The 16716-nt window shown below is 37.8% G+C and overlaps 1 long non-coding RNA gene across 2 annotated transcripts in view; it reads left to right on the top strand.

The window, feature by feature from the left end:
• The window catches only part of LOC109557069 (uncharacterized), a 176911-nt gene that overhangs the window by 143870 nt on the left and 16325 nt on the right, over positions 1 to 16716 (top strand). The window contains exon 6 of one of the 2 annotated variants that reach the window (XR_011565839.1): positions 2491 to 2562. The exons of the other annotated variant lie outside the window; for it this stretch is intronic. This is a non-coding gene — a long non-coding RNA (uncharacterized lncRNA). Of the gene's footprint in view, positions 1 to 2490; positions 2563 to 16716 lie in introns of those variants that run through there. 2 annotated transcript variants of the gene reach the window in all.

Below are 16716 nucleotides of genomic sequence, written 5' to 3'. Positions count from 1 at the left end.
ATGGTTATGTGATTGGCAGAACACTGTTTAAACATAGGACAGACTATACAAGTTTCCTTAAGCATGTAAAGGGCAAAGCTACTGCTCACAAATTGGCTGTACACAGCAGCACTTCAGCTGGATGAGTAAGACCCTCTCACTCTCAAATGCCCATGAAATTGGCTGCCTACTAATACTACTACTTAGTCTGGGTGATGACTCTTCAGGACACTCGTCTTGACAACCTTATACTTGTTTTATATATAGTTGGTCCCTTATGACTGCTTTCTCTAGAGATTTGTGCTATGTGCCTCTCTGCTCAGCATTTGAAAATATTGTAATTGTTAGCACTCCCAAAGCATCCCTCAGTGCTATTGTAGGAATGGAGAGATTAAAGGTAAATTCTAGGCTTGCCACCCCCATTGGCAGGTTTTAGGCTTCAGGCCTGCCTGAAGCATATTCCTGCAATAGCCACTTTGCTATTCTTTCTGGTAGCTTTTCTTCTCTTACTCTTGGTTTCTCTACCTATAAATTCAGGAAGAGCTTTTGATTTGTTATGAAAAGAGTTTCTATCTCTATTCCAATTTTCTCCTATGCATAATCTAAGTTCTGGCCTCCTCAATTATTATTTCTTTGTTGATTTAGTTTTAATGCCTTTGGTTTTTCAGGTATCTGTTAAAATCTTTACCTGTCATTATACATTCAGTGCCTTTATAAATTTATTCCATTTATAGATTTATAGTGTTATTTCAAGAGGACTTTGGGGAGGAGAGGAGAAGTAAACATATGTATAGGCTCCATCATTTTGAACTAGAACCTTTCAAAATTTATGTGGCAAGAAAATGCACTGGGGGATATACTGATAGGTTTCCTTCCACTTCATGTTTTATTACAGTTCTCCTCCTATATTTTGGGAGACTTCCCATCAGTCCTGGAATAATGAAAATAAGACTCCAAGAAGCAATTCTTCATTTTAAGTTCAAAAATCCATAGTGGAAAACAAAAAACATTTGGGCAAATATATTATTTTCTTGTCCGTAGATTGGGTAGGACTCCATGCAATGGGAAAGAGAAGATTAGAGGAGCTATGTGGACTGGTATGATGTTAGCCTCAAGAGATCACCAAGCTCTGTCCATGCCAGACATCTCTGTGACTATTTCTTGGGAGATGCCCAGACTTGTGTTACTTCTGCACATCATCTAGTCTCCATTCCAATGAGTGGCATGCGTTGCTTAGACTGAACAGCTATTAGGATTTCCTTTTGTCCCCATTGATGAGGATCACCCATTGACAGCTGTCATCAGGGTGCTTGCTTGTCTTCCAGCAAGGCTGAATCCTTGATCTTTTTTAGACTTTAAATGACGTAGACAATGTGAATGGCCTCACTTTCGTGGCCTACCATATTTTTTACTCAAAAAGTGGTGTTGTTCTATACACCAGGTGAGGAAATGGTTGAGATGTGTCTATCAGTCAGGAACCTGGCAGGAAATAGTTGAGACACTTAATTAGATATTTTAAGAAGAGTTTAATTATAAAGGTTTGGACAGATTTAGGAGCACCAACAAACATAGTACTAAACCCTATGGCTAGTTACAGTAGGGCTTTATCTTTGTAGGGGCTGATGGGTCAAGGAGACAGAGTGGCTCCCAAAACCTAGAAAGGAGGGATTATTAAAAAAAAAGAAATCCAGTCTTTTTCAAGCTTATTTGACTAATCTTTTTTCTCATGTAACATCTGTTATCATTTTGTGGAACTTTGGAAAATACTGGTATAGATGTATTCCTGCCTAATAAGGTAAACTAAATGACTTTTCCTGACAATATTCCTAATTTTTGGTTCTACGAAATTTTCAGAATTGAACCTGTCATCCAATAAGTTCAATTAAAAAACAGCCTTTGCTAAACTTTAATTTTCGGAGTTGTTATTCTGTGCTTTGTAGCTGCTCTTTATTGGAAAGTAAGGAACTGTGGCACAGAATTAGTCTTAATGAAGCAATTTTCTAATTTCATGTTATCTTCTGCTTTTCATATTTACCTATGGTTTGCTAGAAACATGGCTTAGAGGAAAATTTAGAACATATTACTAAACACTTGGCTGTTGCAGTGCTTCATATATATCAAGTTCTGAAAATATATAACAATTTCATAAATATCTTTGAACAACAGTACTGTGTAGTATTAATAGAGAAGAATAATTCATTTTGATTTCACAGGGCATATGTCAGCACATGACTTTATGCAAAATAAATTGTTAAGTTCAAGTGGGAATTGAGGATAAAGATTTTGGCTCTTCTGACTTTTGTGACTAGATTTGAAATAAGGTGGGTAATCAATGGAGGTGTGTGTTAGGGGATCAGAGGCTCTTTGGGCAAAAATTCCGCCAGTTACTTCTTCCTTAATATATGAATTTTCTGCACACAGAGAGTTGATTTAAGATCTTTCAGTATGTTTCTTTTACTGTCTGTAGTCTAAACAAGTTTTATATTTTGTATTTTTCATTTCATTTTCTAGATATTAAATTACTCCTTTGCTCAGAAAGGTCATTTAAGAGGGACAGCAATATATCACTTCACTGATACTTGTCATGTAAGTAATACATTTACTGTCATGGGCATCTGTCAGTTTGAGGAGAATGGATTTTGTTCTTTTCTATTACTATAGAAAGTAGAACATTTATTTACCTACCCTAGTCCACAGTATGTGAAATATCTAAGATTCTGTTAACTCTTTAGACCACAGGGGTGCCAGATTACATGGTAGTTTAGTTCAGTTCAGTTGCTAAGTCGTGTCCAACTCTTTGCCACTTCATGAATCGTAGCATGCCAGGCCTCCCTGTCCATCACCAACTCCCGCAGTTCACTCAAACTCACGTCCATCAAGTCGGTGATGCCATCCAGCCATCTCATCCTCTGTCGTCCCCTTCTCCTCCTGCCCCCAATCCCTCCCAGCATCAGAGTCTTTTCCAATGAGTCAACTCTTCTCATGAGGTGGCCAAAGTATTGGAGTTTCAGCTTCAGCATCAGTCCTTCCAATGAACACCCAGGACTGATCTTCTTTAGGATGGACTGGTTGGATCTCCTTGCAGTTCAAGGGACTCTCAAGAGTGTTCTCCAGCACCACAGTTCAAAAGCATCAATTCTTTGGTGCTCAGCTTTCTTTACAGTCCAACTCTCACATCCATACATGACCACTGGAAAAACCATAGCCTTGACTAGATGGACCTTTGTTGGCAAAGTAATATCTCTGCTTTTGAACATGCTATCTAGGTTGGTCATAACTTTTCTTCCAAGGAGTAAGTGTCTTTTAATTTCATGGCTGCAATCACCATCTGCAGTGATTTTGGAGCCCCCAAAAATAAAGTCTGACACTGTTTCCACTGTTTCCCCATCTATTTCCCATGAAGTGATGGGACCAGATGCCATGATCTTCGTTTTCTGAATGTTGAGCTTTAAGCCAATTTTTTCACTCTCCTCTTTCACTTTCATCAAGAGGCTCTTTAGTTCCTCTTCACTTTCTGCCATAAGGGTGGTGTCATCTGCATATCTGAGGTTATTGATATTTCTCCTGGCAATCTTGATTCCAGCTTGTGCTTCTTTCAGCCCAGTGTTTCTCATGATGTACTCTGCATATAAGTTAAATAAGCAAGGTGACAATATACAGCCTTGACGGATTCCTTTTCCTATTTGGAACCAGTTTGTTGTTCCATGTCCAGTTCTAATTGTTGCTTCCTGACCTGCATATAGGTTTCTCAAGAGGCAGGTCAGGTGGCCTGGTATTCCCATCTCTTTCAGAATTTTCCACAGTTTATTGTGATCCACACAGTCAAAGGCTTTGGCATAGTCAATAAAGCAGAAATAGATGTTTTTCTGGAACTCTCTTACATGGCAGTGATAAGATCAATTCTCTGATACATTTGGTTGTAGTGAAGCATTTTCATAGAGAGAAATAATCACTCTTCAAGGGTTGGATAGTGTAATCATTGAGAGAAATAGTGTAATGATAAATATTTAATAATCACCTCTGGTAGGGAAGCGGAGTACTGCTAATTCCTATGATATAAATAATGCCATCCTGGCCCCTTTCAAGTTATAAACTTGAAATCATTGAACTTGAGTTGGGAACAGATGTGCAGTAGCCCACCATTTTATAGGCTGTTCTACCTTAAAGATATTAAAAAAAAACATAAATTCAGGAACAGCGATAGTAGTGTAGTTAATTAGTGAGGAAGCAATGTATTTTTGGCTACTTATTACCTTTGTAATTAATTAGCTTGTATAATTTTGCTGCGCCCAGCGCAGCTTGTAGGGATCGAAAATGGTCGACGCACAGTTTGGAAGCAGGAAACTAGAGACAGAATTAAAGTTTTCAAGATGGGATTGGGGGACTTAAGACCTCTAGGATCAAGAGCCCCGCTGACACATCACTTTTATTGAGCTCTTGGTATGCAGAAAGTATCTGGTTTTTAGATAACATAAGGTTCCCATGCCCCAGTCACATCCCAGAATTGATGTTCTTTGTACTTTTATGTTATCTCCTAGTACCAAGGGTATTACACAGCCAGGGGCAGCAGTCCTCACATGACCATCGAAAGAACAATCAGAGCGTGCTCAAGCAGCATTCTGAATTTGCACGACCTGGTGTTCCACGGTTCATGCTATGTTCCTCCTGAGCTCAGCAAGGCATGACAATCCTAACTAATCAGCCTGATGTACTTTTTGTTTAGATTATACTTAGTTGCTGTATTTCACTTTTATTCTTTTCCCATGGTGTTCTTCTCATGGCTTAGCCAGAGTGACAGGCAGCTATTAACCCCTGAGTAATTTGATTTTCACTAATGGTTTTGTTTAACAACCAACTCAAAAAAGTTTGAATATTTAACAATTGACTTCCTAAGCTAGTACAAGGTGTCTCCCATACAACACAGATAAGAGCGTGAAGTTTATCATTACATAGTTCTGAATTTCATTCCTTGCTCTGTCATTTAAAAACTGGCCATGTGAAGTTTATATTTCTTTTTAAAGTTTTAGTTTTCAAGGTGTAGGAAAGAGCAAATTAGCCAGGATGGCAGTGATCAGGCTCTTGCCCCACGGCCTCTCATTCTCGCCCCACGTTTTGTAAATACATGGTTATGTGACAGCTGAGATTACTTATAGCACTGCACAAGTGGTCACAATGTACCTGATTGGCCACAGGGCCCTTTTGTCCTATAAACATATATAAGCTCCACCTGAAAAACCTTTGAGGCTGCGTTATGGCTGCCTTATGGCTGTGTCTGCTGGGTCAGCCACGAGAGGAGAGACTACAGCGTGTCTGCTGCTATGGCTGCTGTGCCAGTCAGGAGAGTATAAATGTGTCTGCAGTTCCTACCACTCCTTGGAGTTTTCTTCCAGCTTTCCTGCTCACGCCTTGCCTACCATGGGTTCAACAAACAGTGTGAACAGTAAGATACAGTGAGACAAAAGGTAAGGGTAAAAGTTATATCTACTTTGATTAGCTGTGTATGTGTGTTAGTCACTCAATAGTGTCCAACTCTTTGTGACCCATCGACTGTAGCCCTCCAGGCTCCTCACTCCATGCAATTCTCCAGGCAAGAATACTGGAATAGGTAGCTATTCCCTTCTCCAGGGGGTTTTTCCAACCCAGGGATAGAAGCTGGATCTCCTACATTGCAGGCAGATTCTTTACCATCTGAGCTACCAGGGAAGCACTCAATTAGCTATTGTCAGGATTAAATAAAATGGGACTTCCCCTCCTCTGGAGAGTAAGAGACCTATAGCTAAAGATTCGGAGAAGGCAATGGCACTCCATTCCAGTACTCTTGCCTGGAAAATCCCATGGATGGAGGAGCCTGGTAGGGTGCAGTCCATGTGGTCGCTAAGAGTCGGACATGACTGAGCGATTTCCCTTTCACTTTTCACTTTCATGCATTGGAGAAGGAAATGGCAACCCACTCCAGTGTTCTTGCCTGGAGAATCCCAGGGACAGAGGAGCCTGGTAGGAGGGCGTCTATGGGGTCGCATAGAGTCGGACACAACTGAAGTGACTTAGCAGCAGCAGCAGCAGCTAAAGATTTCATAAGGTCCTTATTAGAACTGTGATCACAAAGGTTTTTTTTTTTTTTTTTTTTTTCTGAACTAAAAGAGAAAGCCATTAAGAGGAATGTGCTCGACTCTACATAATGATGCAATTTGCATAATTCAAGGGAAGATAGGCAGGCTTCTTTAAGAATTCAGACTATACTGCCATCACGAATGAATATTTTTCCTTGGATTGTGAGTAGTTTGGTTACAAAAGTCATTCCTTCTGCCTTTAGTAGTAAGATTGCAAAGAAAATTGTATTTCTTGGAGAGTTGGCCCATGCCCTGTAGTGTTTTGTGAGTTGTGTAGGCCAAAGCCTCCTTCTTGGTTCCTCCTCTATAGATTCTGTGGGAAAATGGTGATACTTTTTCCCATTTGGTGGGATACTTACACAATACTTACACAGTCTGGGGGGATACTTACACAGGTTACCTTAGAAAGGAAGTGGGTGATTTAGGAGACAGGCGTAAATCTGAGGATAGGGAACAAGACTGAGAACTGAGTTTTAGGAACACAAAGGTCAGGAACAGCTTTATATACTGATGAAGTCACTGCGTTCAGTAATTATGATCTTTAAACATTGTAATCTTCTTTATTAAGAAATAATTCCACTCAACATTGTTTAGTAAAAAAGATTATTTGCTTAAAATTAATAACTTCACAGAGAAGTAAATAGAACATAAAATCATAAAAAAAAAAACTCAAGGAGATATTATGAAAAGTAAATGATTAAACTACTGTAGATCCTGGCTTGTATATAGCAAGACTAAAAGCTTATGTCTCTTGTTTAAGCTGTTTTTAACAAGACAGTCATTACTTACAACAGATGAGTTTCCAGACCAGATGTATATAATGAGAACCCTTGAAAGTCATGAAGACTCCACAGAGCACAGGAAATCTATATTTACTTGGATTACCAAAAATTAAATCAATTACAAATGCCACTACACTAATGTCTTGAATAAAAGATAAGAAAGAACATTAAGTATTATTTTGAAGAGCTTAACAAAATTAATTAGGATTATTAAATTTTTAAGTGAAGGACATTTGCCCTTCAGCTTTCACAATAAAGACTGTCTTTCTCTAAATTGTTAAACTTGACCATTTTTACATAAGTAGTTGGGAAATGTCAAAATGAAAAAAGTAAATGTGACATATCTGAAACAGTTTAAGGAGAATTAACTTTAATAATGGGAAAATGTGTACAAAATGAGAAGATAAACAATATTAAGGGGAAAAGACACCAAATATTCTTTTTAAATATTCTAAACTGAATATGAAACATTGATTAGTAATTAACAACAACAAAGACCCAATGAATAGTTTTTAATATTTTTTTGTCCATTGGAAGCCATCTTGATGTTTGACTTTGAATTTTAAAAAATGAAACAAGTTCTGGAATGCAAAAACCAGCTGCTGAAAAATATTAGCAATACATTTTCTGTCTAGGCAGCTGTTATGAAAGGTGAGGACAAAGGGCTGCAAACACTCTTTAAAAACTTTAATAAGTAAGCAGAAGATGTGCCATGCCAGCTCATTTCCTTAGTCTTGTCAGAGAAAAAGCTACTGTGACAGTAAATGAAATTTTTTGACTACTTTACTATTTTTCAACAGCTATGTTTTCTTTCCAGATTCACCTCATAAGAGTATTTTAAACACGTGCAACTTATATTTTTTTCCAAGAGTTATAATATGCAAAAAGTTTATTGAAATAATTGAAGCTTGAGTGTGCCATTAATTGTCTTCTGAAAACATTTGGAATGTTTCACTAAAACAAGTGGGAAATTGCAGCCTTTCTATTTGGAAGAATATAAAAACCATATTTTATCATCTTTTTACTGAAGAATAATTGCTTTACAGTATTGTGTTGGTATTTTCTTTATGAATTGGGAGAAAATTCAAATAAAAGTTAATAGAATCTGATTTGAAAATGACAGAGTTTAGTGATGTTAGTAAAAATTTATTCTGATGGTGAGAAGCAAATAACAGCAGAAGTTTTTCAGGAGATACAAAAATTCATTAAGAGAAAGAGATAAAGTTCAAGTAAAAGTACTGAATAGGTTCTTTGATTTGTGAAGGAAATGGCAACCCCCTCCAGTATTCTTGCCTGGAGAATCCCATGGACAGAGGAGCCTGGTGGTCCATGGTCCATGGGGTCACAGAGAGTCGGACACAACTGACGTGACAGAGCATGCACACAGGTTCTTTTTATAATCTACTTAATGAAGACGTGAACTCTGGGAACATAATTTGAAAGATGTTTAAGAATAAATATTTGCTTACATGAAGATAACACAGCAATCACAATTCTTTATATGGATAGAAAACTGGGAAATAATACTGTTGATTCAAGGAAAAGTGGAAATGCTTTGAAATCTACAGCCCACATAGAAAAGAAACTGAATAGAGTATATCCAAATTTTACAGTAATCCTAGAAACGTATATAACACAAATGATTTTATTGATAATCTAGAGAAGTCTTTAATGTGTAAAGCTGAAATAATTTTTTCCAACACTAAAACAATGCAATCAGTCATTCTAAGCCAAATTGTTGTTGTTCAGTTGCTAATTGTTTGACTCTTTGTGACTCCATGGACTATAGCACACCAGGCTTCCCTGTCCTTCACTGTCTCCCAGAGTTTGCTCAGACTCATGTCCATTGTGTTGATGATGCCATCCAACCGTCTCATCCTCTGTTGACCCCTTTTCTTCCTGCCCTCAATCTTTCTCAGCATCAGGGTCTTTTCCAATGAGTTGGCTCTTTGCATCAGGTGGCCAAATTATTGGGAGCTTCAGTATCAGTCCTTCCAATGAATATTCAGGATTGATTTCCTTTAGGATCCATATTGTTTAAGCCATTCTCTCTAAAGTATGATATTATAGCAGCTTGAACTTGGGCCATTTTTGTAGCCAGGGTATATATTAAGCTTTTTATAGCTCTTTTGCTTGGAGAGGAGAGCAGCCTCTGTCAAGAAATGACCTGTATTTAAGACAATTCCACCAAAAAAAAAAAAAAAAACCCACAATAAAAGTGACAACCAATATGATTGAGACAATCATGTGCCAGTTCCAAGGTTAACTGTTTAGATGTGTCATGTCAACCCACACATACTATGTCTTCCTTGAGGTGGCCGTCTCTGTCATGGAGGAGGAAAGTTGATTTTGATGCCTTCCTGAATTGATCATTTTGGAATTGTTCTCCCCAGCAGTGTGTGTTCCTCTCAAAACTTCCACTTCTGCCAGCACCATTTTTGAACACTTATTATATGCCGGATGGTGTTCTAGGTGTTCATAGCATATTAACAAATGAAACAGAACATTGAAAATGGAATTTTGACTGGGGTACATTTGGTAGTTGCTTTCTAAGGTTTTTTTTTTTTTTTTTTTGTAGATTTGTTGTTAATTTTAAATCTTTGCCAAATTTGTAATTTTCCACATTCACATTCTTACTACCTTCATATTAAACCATACATAACATTTCTAATCTGAATGTATGATCTACATTTAATGTAGTCATAGTCATCACTAATTTTTCTGTATAAGAGATTAGCTTTTAGGCATGGATATGCTTTACATTTTTAAATTTCATAATCACGTTACACAGATATGTCATTCTCCAGAACCACTGGAGATTTGTTCTACTTAATGATCAATTAATGCTACTTGAAAGCATTCAATTATTCTGGATATTTTATTTTATCTCATTCCCTGCTCCATATCAGTGGCCATCACTTTTAGGTTAGTGGATTCTCAGCCTTCAGGCAAAACTTAAAAAACAAACAAAAACAACCCTGTTGGTTTGTACATTGCTCCAGGCTGATACCAGAAATGTCTGGAAAATAGCAATTTTCTTAATTGGATTGAAAATATATATATAAGCAGGCATAACATGGTTATGGTTAATTGTAAATTCATATTACTGTTAAAAGTTTTATTCTGATTTTGAGAAACCAGAACATATATCTAAAAGGAAGGAAAAAATTGGGGGCTACAGTGAAATTAATAAGATGGGCATAATTTTGCAGTTAAGATAATCTTGCTAAATTCCTTGTATTGCAGCTGTCAGTTCAGTTCAGTCGCTCAGTTGTGTCTGACTCTTGGTGACCCCATGAATCGCAGCACGCCAGGCCTCCCTGTCCACCACCAACTCCTGGAGTTCACTGAGACTCACGTCCATTGAGTCAGTGATGCCATCCAGCCATCTCATCCTCTGTCGTCCCCTTCTCCTCCTGCCCCCAATCCCTCCCAGCATCAGAGTCTTTTCCAATGAGTCAACTCTTCGCATCAGGTGGCCAAAGTACTGGAGTTTCAGCTTTAGCATCATTCCTTCCAAAGAAATCCCAGGGCTGATCTCCTTCAGAATGGACTGGTTGGATCTCCTTGCAGTCCAAGGGACTCTCAAGAGTCTTCTCCAACACCACAGTTCAAAAGCATCAATTCTTCGGCTCTCAGCCTTCTTCACAGTTCAACTCTCACGTCCATACATGACCACAGGAAAAAGCATAGCCTTGACTAGACCGACCTTTGTTGGCAAAGTAATGTCTCTGCTTTTGAATATGCTATCTATGTTGGTCATAACTTTCCTTCCAAGGAGTAAGTGTCTTTTAATTTCATGGCTGCAGTCATCATCTGCAGTGATTTTGGAGCCCAGAAAAATAAAGTTTGACACTGTTTCCACTGTTTCCCCATCTATTTCCCGTAGGTATAAAAAGTAATTAGAATTTCATATGAGAGGACTTCTGCAGACTCTTAGAATCCACATGGGAGACTGGCTGCAGAGCTATTGATCAGGAGAAATATGTACATATATCTTGTCTTAAATTCAGCAAAAGTTTGATAAAGTTTTGATATTATTTTCACTAAGCTGGAAAAGTGTGAGTGGAATGAGGTATAGTTGAATGAATCTGCCCAATTGTACTGAGGTAGTTTATTTGACTTATAGATGTTCAGTGATGGTTGTGGAGCTAAATTGAAGTGAACCGATCTGTGTTCATCTATACAGAGTGCCAAAGTAGTGTACCTTGTGTCATTCTAAACCTTGTCCTGTTCAGTATGCTGATCAAAGATGTGTGAAGATTTCCAAGCCCAATTTGTTGACCCCTGTGCTTCCTCATAGTTAAACCTCACAAGTCTTTTTCAGCCTTCTTGTATCTGCTGCCTCGCTGGCATGTGGCACTGACTTCTGTTTTTAGAAAATGTATCTTCAACTTCTAAGGTATCATTTTTCTAGTTTCCTACTCAACTCTTGAGTTTTCCTCTTTCTTCTCTAAGTTCATGCCTGTTCATCCCTTAAATATTCATTCTAGTTCTTCACAACTTTACCACTCTCTGGATGTTTTCATTCATGTTCTTGGCTACATACTATTTATAATATGATGACTCTCAAATCTGTATCTTCAGTCTAGACCACTTTCCTGGGCATCCTAACAGTATGTTACATCCCACTCTTGGTGTATTGCCTCTTCTCACTTTAATTAGTATCTTGAAAGTATTTGGCATGAAATATCTTAACCTCCCTTCTCCCCTCAGTCTTAAAGTTTCTGATAATTGAAAAAAGCACTGGCACTGGACACAGAGCTGTGCTTGATTTTTTTTTTTTTTTTAAACATTCATCACCTACTAGTTATACAAATTAGGGCAAATTTTTTTTATCCTATCTGTATTAGTTTTCTATTGTTTCATAACAAATTACCACAAACTCAGTGGCTTCAAACAACTTATATAATATCACTTAACTTTTGTGGGCTTCCCTGGTGGCTCAGACAGTAAAGAATGTGCCTGTAATGCAGGAGTCCTGGTTTCAGTTCCTGGGTCGGGAAGTTCCTCTGGAGAAGCAAATGGAAACCCACTCCAGTGTTCTCGCCGGGGAATTTCATGGACAGAGGAGTCTGGTAAACTACAGTCCATGGGGTTGCAAAGGGTCAGACACGACTGAGTGACTAACACTTTTGTGGGTCAGGCATCAGGGCATACCATAGTTGGATACTCTGGTTAGGGTGTCTCTTAAGGCTGTAATCAAGGTTTCAACAAGGGCTAAGTTCTTATCAGATGCTCAACTGAAGTATCTGTTTCCAAGCTCCCATAAAACTGTATACAACTTACTTGTATTTACATGTAAAATGGGATTAGGTATAAAACTCGGATGATTATAAGGGTTAGTAGCTCTTGTGTGTCTGACTCTTTGCAATTCCATGGACTATAACCCTCCAGGCTCCTCTGTCCATGGAATTTTCCAGGCAAGAATACTGGAATGGGTTGTCATTCCCTTCTCCAGGGTATCTTCTTGACCTAGGGCTCAAACCTGGATCTCCTACATTGCAGGCAGATTTTTACCATCAGAGCCATCAGGGAAGCCCAAGTGCTATACCTGCAAGAACAATGCTATGTTATGTAAAATATTCCTATGCATTTTTGGCCTTCACATATTAAATATCATTGATGTCTCCTATTCCTTATTATTACCAGAAACACCTTCATATTTTTTAAAACACCTTTTATGGGTGATATTGCCCTATTGCAAGTCACTAGATGAGGGACTTAAAATATCATTCCTAATTCCTAACAAATGTAAGTTTTGTGGCAGAAAGTCATCAAAACACTGTACTAGTCATCCTCATACTCACTCAACAAATTCTTACTGAGCACCTACCTGTGGAAAGTGTTTAGGTGCTATCTTGCGATGCAGTGAACAAGACAATATCTCACCTTCTCTCAGGGAACTAATATAAACAACAGAAGGGATATTAAGAATGGATATTGACCATTTCATACTCTTCCTTTCTTTGTACCAAGACAAGTCTTTTAAGTACGTAGAACTTATCAGTTACCTGAATCCTCTATTCTTTAACTCCTTGTCTGAAGTGCATTTGAAGTTTATTAGGGAATGTTCTATGGAGAACAGACCTGTCTACTATATAATTTTTTTCAAAATATAGCCACAAACTTCCTTTTCAAGATTTTCTCCTGTTTCTTGACACATGCATTTTCTTTTCAGATTAAATTGAACCATTGACTCTTTGGTGAATAGGTCTTAAATTCTTTTACTTCTGTGCCTCCCTTTACACTGTCATTGTCTAGAATGCTCCCCACTGTCCTCACAGTTTCATGTGTCAAAATTGTCTTCCTCAGACTTCCCTGGAGGTCCAAGGGTTAAGTCTCCATGCATTAACTATAGGGGATACAGATTTGATCCCTGGTCAGGGAAGTTCTACCTGGCAGTTGGTGCAGTCTCCCCCCAAAATTGTCTTCATCTTTCAGGGTCTTTCAAGGTCCTTCCATGAAGCCTTTTTTTAAAAAGATTTATCTATATTTATTTATTTATGGCTGCACTAAGTCTTCATTGCTCCATACGAGCCTTCTCCAGTTGCAGAGAGTGGGGGCTACTTCCTAGTTGCGGTGTGTGGCCTTCAGTTGCAGTTATGTTAATACTGTTGACAATATTCTCTTCTCTTGGTTTTGAGCTTGACATAGAGACAGATATCAGGAGTCCAAAAAATATTTGCTAAAAATAAGAAACAAAAATCTGCCTTGTAGTATGGTTATCTGTACATTTGATTAATCTGTAATCCCTACTTTATCTCCATTTTAAGCATTTTAACAGTTGGGTCTCTATTTTACTCATTTATCAGTTTGCTTCAGAGTCGAATACAATGTCGTATACTTATTGTTCTATTTATTTTTCAGGAAATAATTGTTAAATGTCTACCACCTGCTAGAAACTATAGGTGCTGAGGTAAAGCACCTTAGTTCTGGAGTTAGAGAACCTGAATTCAAATGCTATCCCTTCTACTCACTGGCTGTGACATTGGGCAAGTTTCTCAGAATTTAAAGACCTTGAGTTCCTTATCTGTAAAATAATGGTGACAATATGATTATTGAGGGGGTGGGGATGATGATGGCTAATGTTCTGTGTACTGGGCCGGAATCAAGATCAAGAACTAATGTCTTTGACATCAAACTTCAACTATAAATTGATTAAATGGAGATAAATGTGCTGGTGTTTTCTATTGCTCATAGAATGAAATTCAGTTTACCTACAATGGCCTAAAGCCAAGACCTACAAGATCTGACTCCTCCCTACCCATCCATAACATTCTGACCACTTAGTTGCTTGCTTTGAGGGGACTATTTTCTGTCTTTCAAGCAAGATGAGTAACTTTCCATATTAGTCTTTCACACTGTCACATGATAGTCTCATTTCCTTGTTGACCTCAACAACACTTTCTCTCAGAAGACTTTATGAACCACTTTATCTAAAGTAGCCCTCTGCTTACCATCTCCCTCATCATCCAGTTACTCTCTGACCTCATTTACCTTAATAGATATTCTTTGCCAATATCTTTTTCACTTTTTTGGGGGTCTGATTGTTTCTTATTGATCGCCTATTTCCCCTACCAGAAGGTAAGCGTCATCAAGTTTGAGCCTGCTTGTGTGCTATTTGCTAATCTAGTTACAAAGTCTGGCACAGTACTCAACCCAATCAGGTACTCCCAAAATAGAACCGTATGCATAAGTGAAAGAACAAATACTCTACAGGTTGTTAAGAATGTTAAATGTACAGTGTCTGGCAAAAAGTAGGTGATAAATTAATGTTAGCTATTATTATCATTCCTAGTGATACCAAGAAAGTCTCTCCAATTTTGTACAGTTCAGTCTAGAGAGGAAGATATAGGTGTGTAACAAGCCAATTATAGTAATAGTGCTGCATGAATTGGGCTTTTGTAATCTGGGAAAATGTAGATATGCTTATGAAATATTTGCTGAATTGTTGGTTGTCATTTGAATGGTCTTTAAAAATGGCCTAAGAATGAGCACAGGATGAGAATGGAGGCTGGAGCCCATGCCAATCCTTGTAAATGATTGAACATTTTGTTACCTTCAGTAGTAATAATATACTTTCCCAGACAGGGTATTCCAGTATAGGGAAGGGCTGTGTTATGTTTGGTAACTTTATGATCTGCTCTGTCATAATACATATCTTGGTGCAGATCATATTTATGCTTTCATGACCTTTTTCTCTCCTCCCTAGTACATAAATCAAAGAGGTATTTGTAAGGTGCAGCCCTTCCCAAGGTCTCTTTGACCCCAAATTAAATCTATTCTAAATGAAGGAGCATCCTTGTAGCTTCAGAACCAGACCTCTACCCCCCCTCTTCTAACCTGTTTGCTGCTCCTCATTCTCTCATGTAAACATTTTGAGGCTGCCACTTCTGTCTTTATTACTTCCTCTGCCTATGCCCTGTAATCACTCTCCCCAATTTAAAGTTTATACTTGCATCTTCACAAAATGTTCTGTATCTGCATCTCCTCTCCTCTTACCAACTTTTGGTAATTAGATTTACTCTTATGAAATACATCTCCTTCTATTAGAAAATCTTGAGAGCACAGTTGTGGAGATAAGACTGACCTCTCAAATTTTATGACTAGAACCATAATGTTTCCATGTTGATAAATTATAGATACAGCAAGACAGTTTCTTTTCCCACCAGGATTTCTGTTTGGGCATGTTAAAACTGCCAAACAGTAAGAGAGAGATAAGATCATTTTTTCTCGTTGGTTGATTTCCCACATCAGGGATATGCATTAACAGGGGTTTCAATAAGAACATTAATTTTATTTTAAAACAAGGAAATACACAAACAAGGTCTTCGTGTTATGTAGAAAATATATTACTGTTAGGAATGGATCTGGTGAGTCATCGATAAGTACTTTCAGTTTGTTGATTCTGTAGACGCACAAGTTCAAAGATCAAGTAATGCCCATCAAGTTTGAGACACTAATGACAGTTGCCCTTCTGGTGATACTATCACTGAACTTGCTAAAAGTAGCAGAGAGTCTGCCATGAGTCTTTCTGAGGGCATAACAGGACTCTGATAGGAAAACAGGGAAGGGAGGCACTGGGCCTGGGTGAATGGATAATGATTGCAATGGACTCACTTTTAGAAGGAACAAGATCAACAACAACACTTTACCTCTTCAGATTATCAGGCAATAGATTGCTGGTGAGTAACATGTTCAGGGAATCTCTGCCCTAGGACTTTAAAAAGAAGATTGAAATAAAATCCCAGAAAAATTAATGCATGCTGCTAGAAGAAGAGATTTCAGGTGATAGTGATCATTTAAATAAACAATAAGAATAATAACAATTAGAACAATACATGGGAGAGACAGTACACACATAATAGCAATATAAAAACAGACAACTCCAGAGAAAATGTAGAGCTAATGATGGTAGCCAAGAATTATTTAGCACCTAGTGTATGTTCTTATGCTTATATTTTATTCACATGACAGATTAAAAAGATAATATACGAGTAGCAAAGTTAAAGTTTGAAGCAAAAGCAGTCTGACTCTAGGGCTCATGCTTTTAACTCCTATATTATATATTACTACACTATACTACACTGTAAATATAGTATTTTTATTATTTCTTTTGCATATTGTATTATAGATTTCTGTGAACCTGTACTTCTGTGTGTTTATCCTTTACCAGTTTGCAAGCTCCACAAGAGAAGGGACTGGGTCTGCCTAGTTTACCACTAAGTTCCCAGAAGCCCAGTGCTAGTCACATTGGTGTCTAAAAGACATTTATTGATTGATCAGTTTCAACAAGCAAAACTGAAACAAATTAGGCACTTCTGGCTTTAAATGCTGAAGGA

This window comes from Bos indicus, chromosome 3 (genome assembly GCF_029378745.1).
Source record: "Bos indicus isolate NIAB-ARS_2022 breed Sahiwal x Tharparkar chromosome 3, NIAB-ARS_B.indTharparkar_mat_pri_1.0, whole genome shotgun sequence".
NCBI classification, from domain to species: domain Eukaryota; kingdom Metazoa; phylum Chordata; class Mammalia; order Artiodactyla; family Bovidae; genus Bos; species Bos indicus.
The sequence above is the reverse complement of the archived record's forward strand: the minus strand, read 5'-3'. Positions and strand labels throughout refer to the sequence as shown.